This window comes from Schistocerca nitens, chromosome 9, assembly GCF_023898315.1.
Source record: "Schistocerca nitens isolate TAMUIC-IGC-003100 chromosome 9, iqSchNite1.1, whole genome shotgun sequence".
In the NCBI taxonomy this organism is placed as follows: Eukaryota; Metazoa; Arthropoda; class Insecta; order Orthoptera; family Acrididae; genus Schistocerca; species Schistocerca nitens.
This window is the reverse complement of record NC_064622.1, coordinates 476,209,784-476,222,074: the sequence shown is the minus strand read 5'-3', so window position 1 is coordinate 476,222,074 and position 12,291 is coordinate 476,209,784. Positions and strand designations below refer to the sequence as shown.

The window sequence follows — 12,291 nt, the reverse complement described above, 5'->3', positions numbered from 1 at the left end:
AGCGGGAACAAACCTTTGAATATCCCAACTGGTGAACAATTGTGACAGCACTACCAACAGAGATGTCAAGTTGAGCACTGAGTTGTTTGATGGTGATCCGTCGATCATCTCGAACGAGTGTGTTCGCACGCTCCGCCATTGCAGGAGTCACTGCTGTGCACGGCCGGCCCGCACGCGGGAGATCAGACAGTCTTGCTTGACCTTGCGGCGATGATGACACACGCTTTGCCCAACAACTCACCGTGCTTTTGTCCACTGCCAGATCACCGTAGACATTCTGCAAGCGCCTACGAATATCTGAGATGCCCTGGTTTTCCGCCAAAAGAAACTCGATCACTGCCCGTTGTTTGCAACGCACATCCGTTACAGACGCCATTTTAACAGCTCCGTACAGGGCTGCCACCTGTCGGAAGTGAATGAAACTATACGAGACGAAGCGGGAATGTTTGAAAATATTCCACAAGAAATTTCCGGTTTTTTCAACCAAAATTGGCCGAGAAAAAAAATGTGTTGCATTACTTATTGAACTGCCCTCGTACAATACACTGAAATCGTTGCCCTACAGAGCTGCTACCATGGCGGCTCGCATGGCACGCTGTGTGCCGACCTTTTCGGCGGCGCGCGACGCTGTTTCACGACACTAACGGATGCGGACATTGGTTGCTGTGTAAAATATGCTTGTTATAACACATTCTACCAGCCATCTCATTTTCAAAATTTATTCCAAATACACCCTGAATAGACGGTAATCGTCCTCATAGTACCCAACAGTGAACGCATTCTGTCCTAGGATGATGCCACCCATGATGACTTAAGTGTTGGCCGCATCACAGAATCCCTTTCCTGATGTCAGCTGATACGGCGTCTAGTGTCACACATCAAGACACCAGTAACTCCACCCGCTGCTCTTCAAAGAATCGCAATCAGTGTACAAAAGGGTACATCTCCCGAATCACGCGTCGTACAGTGGTACAATTTTGTAGCTACACTCACAGCTGTTCGTCTACAATATATTTAATCCTTTTGCGAATAGAGTTATTAGCAAAGAAGTAATAAACTAAAACATCATGCCTCATTGTGAAGTTGTACCGCACGAACAGCAAATGCGTAGACAAACATTTTTTCCTTTCATTATATTGTCGGGGTGTCAGCAAGGAAAAATTTCCTTAGGGTTTGAAATTATGAGTAAAGTCTGTTGGAAGTCGCTAAGTGCTGTTATTCCGTAATACAGCGTGAATACAGTCTGGACGGTCTGTGTTACGCTGCCTCAAGACATGTGAACAGTTGAAACCGTAATAATTGTGTTATCGTGTTACAACTTTCACGTAAGGTTACAGCTCTTAATGAGTAGATTATGACAGTTTTAAATTTTTAATTTCGTTTACTAAGTGAATGAGATATTGCACACTTTCTTGCGCTGTAAGCCATGCGTTTGGGCAACCTTCAACAGGCATTGTGTCCCGTCTTACAATGGGACAGTATGAACTTCCCGTCACCGATTTTATTCATATCGACAGGCTATCTAGGGCACGACTAAGACAAGACACACCTATCAATCGTTTACGAAAAAATCGAAGTTTCAACATTGTAGTCACACTTAGATACATCGTATCGTCGCTAATAACTAAGTATTCTGCAGGCAAAAGAGAACGATTCGCTTCATAAGCGCAAGATCTCTGGCTCGAATCTCCCTTCCGGCACTCTTTTTCATTTCATCCCTCGTAATTCTATCAGATATGGGTCGAACGCCGCGAAATTGCGTGATGACCGAGAATCGCTTACGAATGTAACCCAACTTTGTTTAGCAATACACGCATCGAAAAAACCATGCAGACGGAAAGATTGAGCGTTCATTACAAGTGCTCTGCGTCGCCGTAATTATTACTTTCTATGTTTCTACGGTCAGTACCATCCTGAACCGTACAGTGCTCTGTAGGCAACAAATTACACTTACCACACATGTAGACAAAACATAAATACAATGGCTATACTGCGTCTATTGAAAGCACTCGTCTATCTATTTTTCCCAATCTCATTACAAGATTTTCTCTCTCTTTTCAGGATAAATATTATGAAAACAAACTTGTACAGCGTTCGCAACGTTCATTTTAGCGAATAACCACGCCCCACCGACGGGTACGGACTCCTAACAGTTTCAGCCATTTGAACGACGTCGCATTGTGGACCTGCGACAAACTGGATGGGCGTATGGACGAATTGCTGCTCATACTATACGATGCCTGTGTTATTCTAGTTACGATCCGAAGTTCCTTTGCAGTATCTTATTTCTCTGCCGACGCCGGGCAAGCGAATTTCAAGTACAACGTCTGACCTGTACGGGAATGTACATAATGGATGTACGACTACAGATCGTAGACGCATGGTTGACGATATATAGAGATTTGAGTCTGGGCGTGGGTCGTGCGCGGGTAGTCCAATGGTAAGGCGACCGCTCAGGATACGCGGGAAGTCCGGGTTCGAGCCCTGGTCCCGCACAAATTTTCACCGTCGTCATGCCACTCGGCAGCTGATGTTGTCATTATTAGCAATTGCGAATATACACTACTCGCCATTAAAATTGATACACCAAGAGGAAATGGAGATGATAAACGGGTATTTATCGGGCAAATATATTATACTAGAACTGGAATGTGATTACTTTACATGCAATTTGGATGCATAGATGCTGAGAAATCAGTACCCAGAACAACCACCTCTGGCCGTAATAACGGCCTTCATATGCCTGGGCATTGAGTTTAACAGAGATTGGATGGCGTGTACAGGTACAGCTGCCCATGCAGCTTCAACACGATACCACAGTTCATCAAGAGTAGTGACTGGCGTATTGTGACGAGCCAGTTGCTCGGCCACCATTGACCAGACGTTTTCAATTGGTGAGAGATCAGAAGAATGTGCTAGCCAGGGCAGCAGTCGAACATTTTCTGTATCCAGAAAGGCCCGTATAGGACCTGCAACATGCGGTCGTGCATTATCCTACTGAAATGTAGTGTTTCTCAGGGATCGAATGAACGGTAGAGCCACGGGTCGTAACACAACTGAAATGTAACGTCCACTATTCAGAGTGCCGTCAATGCTAACAAGAGGTGACCGAGACGTGTAACCAATGGCACCCCATACCATCACGCCGGGTGTTACGCCAGTATGGCGATGACGAATACACGCTTCCAATGTGCGTTCACCGCGATGTCGCCAAACACGGATGCGACGATCATTATGCTGCAAACAGAACCTGGTTTCATCCGAAAAAATGACGTTTTGCCATTCGTGCACTCAGGTTCCTCGTTGCGTACACCATCGCAGCCGCTCCTGTCTCTGATGCAGCGTCAAGGGTAACCGCAGCCATGGTCTCCGAGCTGATAGTCCATGCTGCTGCAAACGTCGTCGAACTGTTCGTGCAGATGGTTGTTGTCTTGCAAACGTACCCATCTGTTGACTCAGGGATCGAGACGTGGCTGCACAATCCGTAACAGCCATGAGGATAAGATGCCTGTCATCTCGACTGCTAGTGATAGGAGGCCGTTGCGATCCAGCACGGCGTTCCGTATTTACCCTCCTGAACCCACCTATTCCATATTCAGCTAACAGTCGTTTTATCTCGACCAACGCGAGCAGCAATGTCGCGATACGATAAACCGCAATGGCGATAGGCTATAATCCGACCTTTATCAAAGTCGGAAACGTGATGGTATGCATTTTTTCCTCCTTACACGAGGCATCACAACGACGTTTCACCAGGCAGCGCCGATCAACTGCTGTTTGTGTATGCGAAATCGGTTGGAAACTTTCCTCACGTCAGCACGTTGTAGGTGTCGCCACTGGCGCCAACCTTGTATGAATCCTCTGAAAACCTAATCATTTGCATATCAGAGCATCTTCCTGTCGGTTAAATTTCGCTTCTGTAGCATGTCATCTGCGTGGTGTAGCAATTTTAATGGCCAGAGTGTATCGGTGGCGTGTCACTGTTTTCAACAGTACCATGTCGAACATACCCTCGCCCGTAGAACAGGTTCTGGATGTCCGTGTGGTACAGCCACCACACCAACATCGACGCATTATGCGAACAGCTGTGGCCGACCGAAGAACTTCCAGGAACGAAATCGGCACACTTGTTGTGCAGCACGATTAAGATCCCCTGTGGCGCTCACCACTCATGCCATCACGCCGCCAAGCGTGGCTGCTGTCATGTGGTGGAGGGTGGAATGGCGCTCCAGTGATAGAGTGGACCCTGTCCGTACGGGAATGAAGTCCTACCCCAGGGTTCATGGTACGGGGTGTCCTAGGCTGCAGCTTGCATTCACATCTGGTATTTCTGCAGGGTAAACCGAACAATTCCCGCTTTATTGCCTGGGATGTTCTCCGCATGCTACTCCAATTTCTTCGAGAGGAGGATGATGCGCTCTGTCAGGAGAACAGTGCACGGCGAGGTACGGCTGCCGAGACGCAACGTGACCTTCGTCGTGTGCAACACCTATCCTGACCAGCAAGATCGCCAGATCTCTTGCGAACTGAACATGTATGGCACACGATGAAGCGGGAGGCTGTTTATGCTCCCGAGAGACAGCCCTTTTACATGTCATAAATATATCGCATGTAACATTTTCACGCATGCTGCCTCTGCATCATGGGGTCCCAGGTTCGATTCCGGTCGGGTTGGGGATTTTCTCTGCCCAGGGGCTGAGGTGTTTGTGTTTTCCTCATCATTTCATCCTCCTCATCATTCGTGCCAATGGCTAGATTGGATTGTGAAAAAATTGGACTGCGTAAAAATTGGGACTTTATACGGGCGCTGATGACCGCGCAGTTGAGCGCCTCACAAACCAAACATCATTATTTTCACGCATAATACGGAAAAAGGAGAAGAGAATATTGTCATCGGGGTTTGAACCAGGACCCTGTGTATGTTGATGCAACGCTATACAAACTTCCCCACGGGACGTACACATACTCGATACTCACAGTTATGCTTTTCTGTGCCGGCCGGGGTGGCAAGCGGTTGTAGGCGCTACAGTCTGGAACCGCGCGACCACTACGGTCACAGCCGCGCGGTATTAGCCGAGCGGTCTTGGGCGCTGCAGTCATGGACTGTGCGGCTAGTCCCGGCGGAGGTTCGAGTCCTCCCTCGGGCATGGGTGTGTGTGTTTGCCCTTAGGATAATTTAGGTTAAGCAGTGTGTAAGCTTAGCAGTCAAGTCCCATAAGAATTCACACATACTACGGTCGCAGGTTCGAATCTGCCTCGGGCATGGATGTGTGTGATGTCCTTAGGTTAGTTAGGTTTAAGTAGTTCTAAGTCCTAGGGGACTGGTGACCTCAGAAGTTAAGTCCCATAGTGCTCAGAGCCATTTGAACCATTTGCTTTTCTGTGGCGCGTAAATCAGGTCTTACTTTTAATTTCCGTTTACGTCCGTTCTGCTGGAAGAAAGCACATAGTTTGAACTAAATCGAAGTTTTGGTTGATACTCTGTCGTCATTTAGTGATTGGTACAGATCTGAGTGTCGGACATTTGGAGGTCTGGGTGTGAGCTGCAATTATACACACGTTAAAAAGCATTTCTTCACGAATTAGTAGTAGCTTGTGTCTCTGAATCAGATTTATTTTACGATCATTTATGTCTCTTGGTAAGTTACTGACGCTTCGGTTGCAAAACTATAATAGCTATTTCGTTACCGAAGTACAAATTTAATTCAAAAGAAACATTGATCTTACTGCTGGTTTTCTCGCTTGAGTAGTATCGTACCAATCGTCAGACGATGACTTCACAGCAGCAAGTTGGTTTGTTACTCTGTGGTAACTCGTTGACGTTAGCCGTAGTAACATAGGCTGCGACTTTTATCGAGGCAGCCCGTTTGTGTATGACGTTTGGTGCTGAGTGTTGGTCAGCGCTGTGTGACGTGGCGTGACGCGACTGAACTGGGGGGCGGGGGGGGGGGGGGGTCCTTGTCATTGGGGCAGCTCCTTGGTGTAGCACCCGGCCTGCCAGGATTAGTACCGTAAGCTGACGACGATTCTGCAGCGGCATTGCGCGTGCTTTCGCAACTTTCCGTCCTCGCTGGATGCGTAAGCCGCTTCTGAGAGTTTGCACGCGGCACCAGCGCGGCGAGGGCAGCTAGCTCCTGGCGTTCACAGCCTATTGTGACGTCGGTTGTCATTCGTTACGTCACATACAAAAAAATTACATATATATATATTTTTTTAATTTATCAGCATGCTTCTTTCTCTCAGGGATTTTGTCTTTTCTTATCACTTTTACTTACGTGCATAAGTAAATACACTCCTGGAAATTGAAATAAGAACACCGTGAATTCATTGTCCCAGGAAGGGGAAACTTTATTGACACATTCCTGGGGTCAGATACATCACATGATCACACTGACAGAACCACAGGCACATAGACACAGGCAACAGAGCATGCACAATGTCGGCACTAGTACAGTGTATATCCACCTTTCACAGCAATGCAGGCTGCTATTCTCCCATGGAGACGATCGTAGAGATGCTGGATGTAGTCCTGTGGAACGGCTTGCCATGCCATTTCCACCTGGCGCCTCAGTTGGACCAGCGTTCGTGCTGGACGTGCAGACCGCGTGAGACGACGCTTCATCCAGTCCCAAACATGCTCAATGGGGGACAGATCCGGAGATCTTGCTGGCCAGGGTAGTTGACTTACACCTTCTGGAGCACGTTGGGTGGCACGGGATACATGCGGACGTGCATTGTCCTGTTGGAACAGCAAGTTCCCTTGCCGGTCTAGGAATGGTAGAACGATGGGTTCGATGACGGTTTGGATGTACCATGCACTATTCAGTGTCCCCTCACGATCACCAGTGGTGTACGGCCAGTGTAGGAGATCGCTCCCCACACCATGATGCCGGGTGTTGGCCCTGTGTGCCTCGGTCGTATGCAGTCCTGATTGTGGCGCTCACCTGCACGGCGCCAAACACGCATACGACCATCATTGGCACCAAGGCAGAAGCGACTCTCATCGCTGAAGACGACACGTCTCCATTCGTCCCTCCATTCACGCCTGTCGCGACACCACTGGAGGCGGGCTGCACGATGTTGGGTCGTGAGCGGAAGACGGCCTAACGGTGTGCGGGACCGTAGCCCAGCTTCATGGAGACGGTTGCGAATGGTCCTCGCCGATACCCCAGGAGCAACAGTGTCCCTAATTTGCTGGGAAGTGGCGGTGCGGTCCCCTACGGCACTGCGTAGGATCCTACGGTCTTGGCGTGCATCCGTGCGTCGCTGCGGTCCGGTCCCAGGTCGACGGGCACGTGCACCTTCCGCCGACCACTGGCGACAACATCGATGTAGTGTGGAGACCTCACGCCCCACGTGTTGAGCAATTCGGCGGTACGTCCACCCGGCCTCCCGCATGCCCACTATACGCCCTCGCTCAAAGTCCGTCAATTGCACATACGGTTCACGTCCACGCTGTCGCGGCATGCTACCAGTGTTAAAGACTGCGATGGAGCTCCGTATGCCACGGCAAACTGGCTGACACTGACGGCGGCGGTGCACAAATGCTGCGCAGCTAGCGCCATTCGACGGCCAACACCGTGGTTCCTGGTGTGTCCGCTGTGCCGTGCGTGTGATCATTGCTTGTACAGCCCTCCCGCAGTGTCTGGAGCAAGTATGGTGGGTCTGACACACCGGTGTCAATGTGTTCTTTTTTCCATTTCCAGGAGTGTATGAAACGGGTTCCTGAAGGGCCTCAGTTATTCATGTACCAACTTTAGATTTTGAACGTGATGACTAAAATATAGTTTCCGTTAACTGAGTTGAATGTAATTTTGTTAATTTCTATTTATTGATTGCAAAGCAAGGCTTGAGAAAATTTCGATTGTTGCCGTGGAGCGGCCAAGATAAAACTTACTGAACTCATGGAATCTGTATAATTTAAAACCATGCACTTTAACGTAAATGAATTATCTGTTGCAATTTAAAAAGGTTCTTATAACGATATCTCTCGCATTTACAGTTACTGTTAACACCGAAAAATAAATTAATACTTCGGTGCGTAATGGCCGACCAGAGGCTGCATCGGAAGATGAGCTTCTCGCAACGCAAATTATTGAAAAAATGCTCATCAAAAATAATTAGCCACTGCGAGTATTTGAGGTGACAACTATTACAAAGAAATTCATTTTGTAATTATAATAAGTTTATTTTAGCAATAACTGCGAATAACTTACATAAAATATGTGCAGCCGCTCAATGGCTGCCTTCCGTATAGCGAAACAAAACAGTGTGTGTCCCATAAAATACGACCTTCTTCCTCGGCCGTACAATTGCGTCTCTTTCGATCCTTTTTTCATAGACATTAAATAAAGATGCTATCAGTGCATATCAGTTGTTTCAAGAACATTAACTATATCTGTTACACTAATTATATTCATAAAATACGTAAACTACGATTTACAATCGCTAAAAATGTCAATATTTATGTGACGTACCGTCACACTACCACACCTTAAACCACACCTATACTACAGTGTACTGCGCTACGATACGGAATCTTGAATGTGCCGCACAATTAGGACCTTTCCCACGACGTGTTTATCTAGAATCTCATGTACAGCCACCAGTCCCGTGCGACTGGAAAAGGTAAAGGGTAAAATATCGGATGCGTAGAATTATGCACAAAAATATCGCTGACGTCGGTCTGTTAGAAGATCGTGGAGAGGCGTATTAGGAGTTCATAAATTACGGCGGTCCTGGAGGAAAACGAGCTTCTCCCACACAATCATTGTCGATTCGGAAAAAGAACGGCTCGCTTAATTTAAACACGAAGTCCAGTAAGCAGTAGATGAAGGTTAAAAAGCACATTCCGTTTTCCCGGATCTCCGAAAGTTGTTAACATGCACCACGTCCTCCACTACTCACGGATCACACGGAGCTTCACCGCTGTTATGGGATAGGCCAGAGGAATGTTTGACTTCCAGAGCCCGCTACGTCGTACTAAACCGCGAATCGTCAACATCCAAATAAACAGCGGGTATGCCTACAGGAAACGAAATAGACCCGCTTACGTTCTCAGTATTGTTAAACCATTTATCACATAGCATCAGAAGGACCATAAGGTACATGGGTTGGACAAAAATATGGAAGAACCGCGAGCAGTGCATGCTTTAAAATGCACTGAGGTGATAAAAGCCATGGGATACGTCCTAATATGATGTCACAGTTCTTTTTCCATGGACTCAAACACTCGTTAGAAGCCCCTGCAGAAATATTGACCCATGCTGCCTCTCCAGCCCTCCATAATTGCGAAACTGTTGCCGGCGCAGGGTTTTGTGCACGAACTGAGTTCTCAATTATGTCCCACAAATGTTCAACGGAATTCATGGTGGGTAATATGGGTGACCAAATAATTCGCACAAATTGCCCAGAACATTCTTCATGCCATTCACAAACAATTGTCGCCCTGTGACATGCCCCATCGTTGTTCTGGGAAATGAAGTTCGTGAATAGCTGCAAATGGTCTCCAAGTAGCCGAAAATAGCCATTTTCAGTCAATGATCGGGCCAGTTGGACCAGAGGGCCCAGTCCATTGCATGTAAACACCGCCCACACCATTATGGAGTCACCACCAACTTGCACAGTGCCTTGTTGACAACTTGTATCCATTACATCGTGGAGTCTGTGGCACACTCGAAGCCTACCATCAGCTCTTAACTACTGAAACTGGGACTCATCCGACCAGGCAACGGTTTTCCAGTCGTGTAGGGCCCAACTGATATGGCCACTAGCCCAGGAGAGTCGCTGCAGGCTGTGTCGTGCTGTTAGCAAAGGTACTCATGTCAGTCGTCGGCTGCCATAGCCCATCAACGCCACATTTCGCCGCACTGTGCTAAAAAGTTACGTTCGTCGTTCGTCCCACAGTGATTTCTGCGGTTACTTCACGCAGATGTTGCTTGTCTGTTAGCACTGACAACTCTACGCAAATGCCGCTGCTCTCGGTAGTTAAGTGAAGGCCTTCGCCCATTGCGTTGTTCGTGGTGAGAGATAATGCCTGAAATTTGGTATTCTCGGTACACTCTCGACACTGTGGATGACGGAATATTGAGTTCCCTAACGATTTTCGAAATCTGATGTCCCATGCGTGTAGCTCCAATTGCCATTCCGCGTTCAGAGTGTATTAATTCCCGTCGTGCAGACATAAGCATGTCGGAAACCTTTCCACACGAATCACCTGAGTACAAATGAAATCTCCGCTAGTGCACCGCCGTTTTATACGTTGTACACTGCCGCCACCGAGCGAGGTTGCGCAGTGGCTAGCATTGCGCAATGGCTAGCACACTGGACTCGCATTCGGGAGGACGACGGTTCAATCCCGCGTCCGGCCATCCTGATTTAGGTTTTCCGTGATTTCCCTAAGTCGCTCCAGGCGAATGCCGGAATGGTTCCTTTGAGAGGGCACGGCCGATGTCCTTCCCCGTCCTTCCCTAATCCGATGAGACCGATGACCTCGCAGTTTGGTCTCTTTCCCGAAACAACCCAACCCAACACTACCGCCATCTGTATATGTGCATGTCTCTGTCCCATGAGTTTTCACACGTCAGTGTATTTTCAAGTTCGGGACCCTGCTTGCACATAGGCATCTCCTTAAAAAGTATCTGTGTGTTATTAATGTAATTCAACAACAATTAAGGAATTTTTTTGTCAATTTTTTTCTTGGTCTGGGCATAAGGTATCCATTCCTCCTCCCCTCTTGATAACGCGCCTAATGGAAAAACACTTTGGTATTGCCATGGTTAACGTACTGCAAGAGTTAGTTTTAGAAGAAAACTAAATTAGTGCATTGTTAATAAATTTCGAAGAATTCGGAAATTGTGCTTGTTTCGTATAATTATGTCGTCTGGCACGAAAATCTTTTAATGCTAAAAATTATTTCGGTCTCTTGAGCTTCATTTTAAGCTTTTTTACGGTATATGGAAATAATCAGTTTAAGATGTTTGTATAATTTCGATCCCCAAAGGATTGCCCACCCTGTAGAATATTCCAAATTACACATGGGTAGACTGGTATGTGGTATGGGTAGACTGTGTGAGCGTGGAGAACCCCCTAAGCGTAGCGAAGCCTTCCAGTGGCCGCGCTTCTCTTGCACACGGCACCACATGGTTGAGAGGACTTGAGCGCCGGCCGCTACAGCTGTGCGGTGCGCACGGGCCGTTTCGCAATGAGATATGAGGAGCAAGCCGCCGCTTTGCCGGCGCCTGGCCGGATAATTCGCCGGAAGCCAGGCGCACGTGCTACGTACAGTACTGACCGCCGCTGACCTTCGCACCGCGCAGCGCCCCGTCTGAGGGTCCAGTGTTCGAATCTGCGCGGCCCAGTTACCCTCGACTGCAACCTTTTCCGCGGATGGAAGTCCCGTTGAGGATGCCGACAACACAGAGAGTGAAGTCCTAGTATTTCGCTAGCGTGCGCCTTTTGCGATACTGGATCTCAAGCGTTCGGAAGTGACCTTTGATCGCTGAATGTTTGCAAAGCGCCCGCCAGTTTGGTCGCAGATCCTCAGCGACCCAAAGTTTCCCTCGTCGTAGTCGCACGACAATGCGGGCCATACTCTCTTGCACTTAAAGAGGTGGTGGCTGCAGTACTTGGACTGCGTATTGGACCACTACCGCCCTCTAGCGGAGGGAAAGACACTGACGACGAAGTGAAGACTGGAGAGTGGTTGCAGGAGAGTGAGGCAAGGCGAGGCGGACTTTGACCATGTCGGGGGAGCGAGAACCGCTTCTGCCGCGCGCTGGACCTCGGCATGGGCAGAACTCACTGCGGTACTTCGGCTGTGGCGATGTCCACGGCGCTGCTTTTTCACGGTAAGCCGCACGCGTGTGTTTTGGCATATCTCGTCTTCCATACATGTAGCGCAGTACTGGCGGCTTCTCCTGTTCCCTGACTCCCTCTAATACAGGATCTGCAATGTTTTATTTATTTATTTATTTGGCCGGATACCTTTCAAGGGAGAGAACTCATTGCGTCATTTGGCTGTTAATTGTGTAAACATTTTTCTGTGTAAGGGTCCAGTATCACCGATTAAAACATTTATTAATTATTACGTCTACATCTACATGGATACTCTGCAAATCACATTAAAGTGCCTGGCAGATGGTTCATCGAGCCACCTTCACAATTCTCTATTATTCCAATCTCGTATAGCGCGCGGAAAGAATGAACACCTATATCTTTCCGTACGAGCTCTGATTTCCCTTATTTTATCGTGGTGCTCGTTCCTCCGTATGTAGGTCGGTGTCAACAAAA

At 48.0% G+C, this 12,291-nt stretch overlaps 1 protein-coding gene across 1 annotated transcript in view; it reads left to right on the top strand.

Moving 5' to 3' along the window:
- LOC126203053 (copper-transporting ATPase 1) overlaps positions 1–12,291 on the top strand; it is a 569,185-nt gene that overhangs the window by 196,385 nt on the left and 360,509 nt on the right.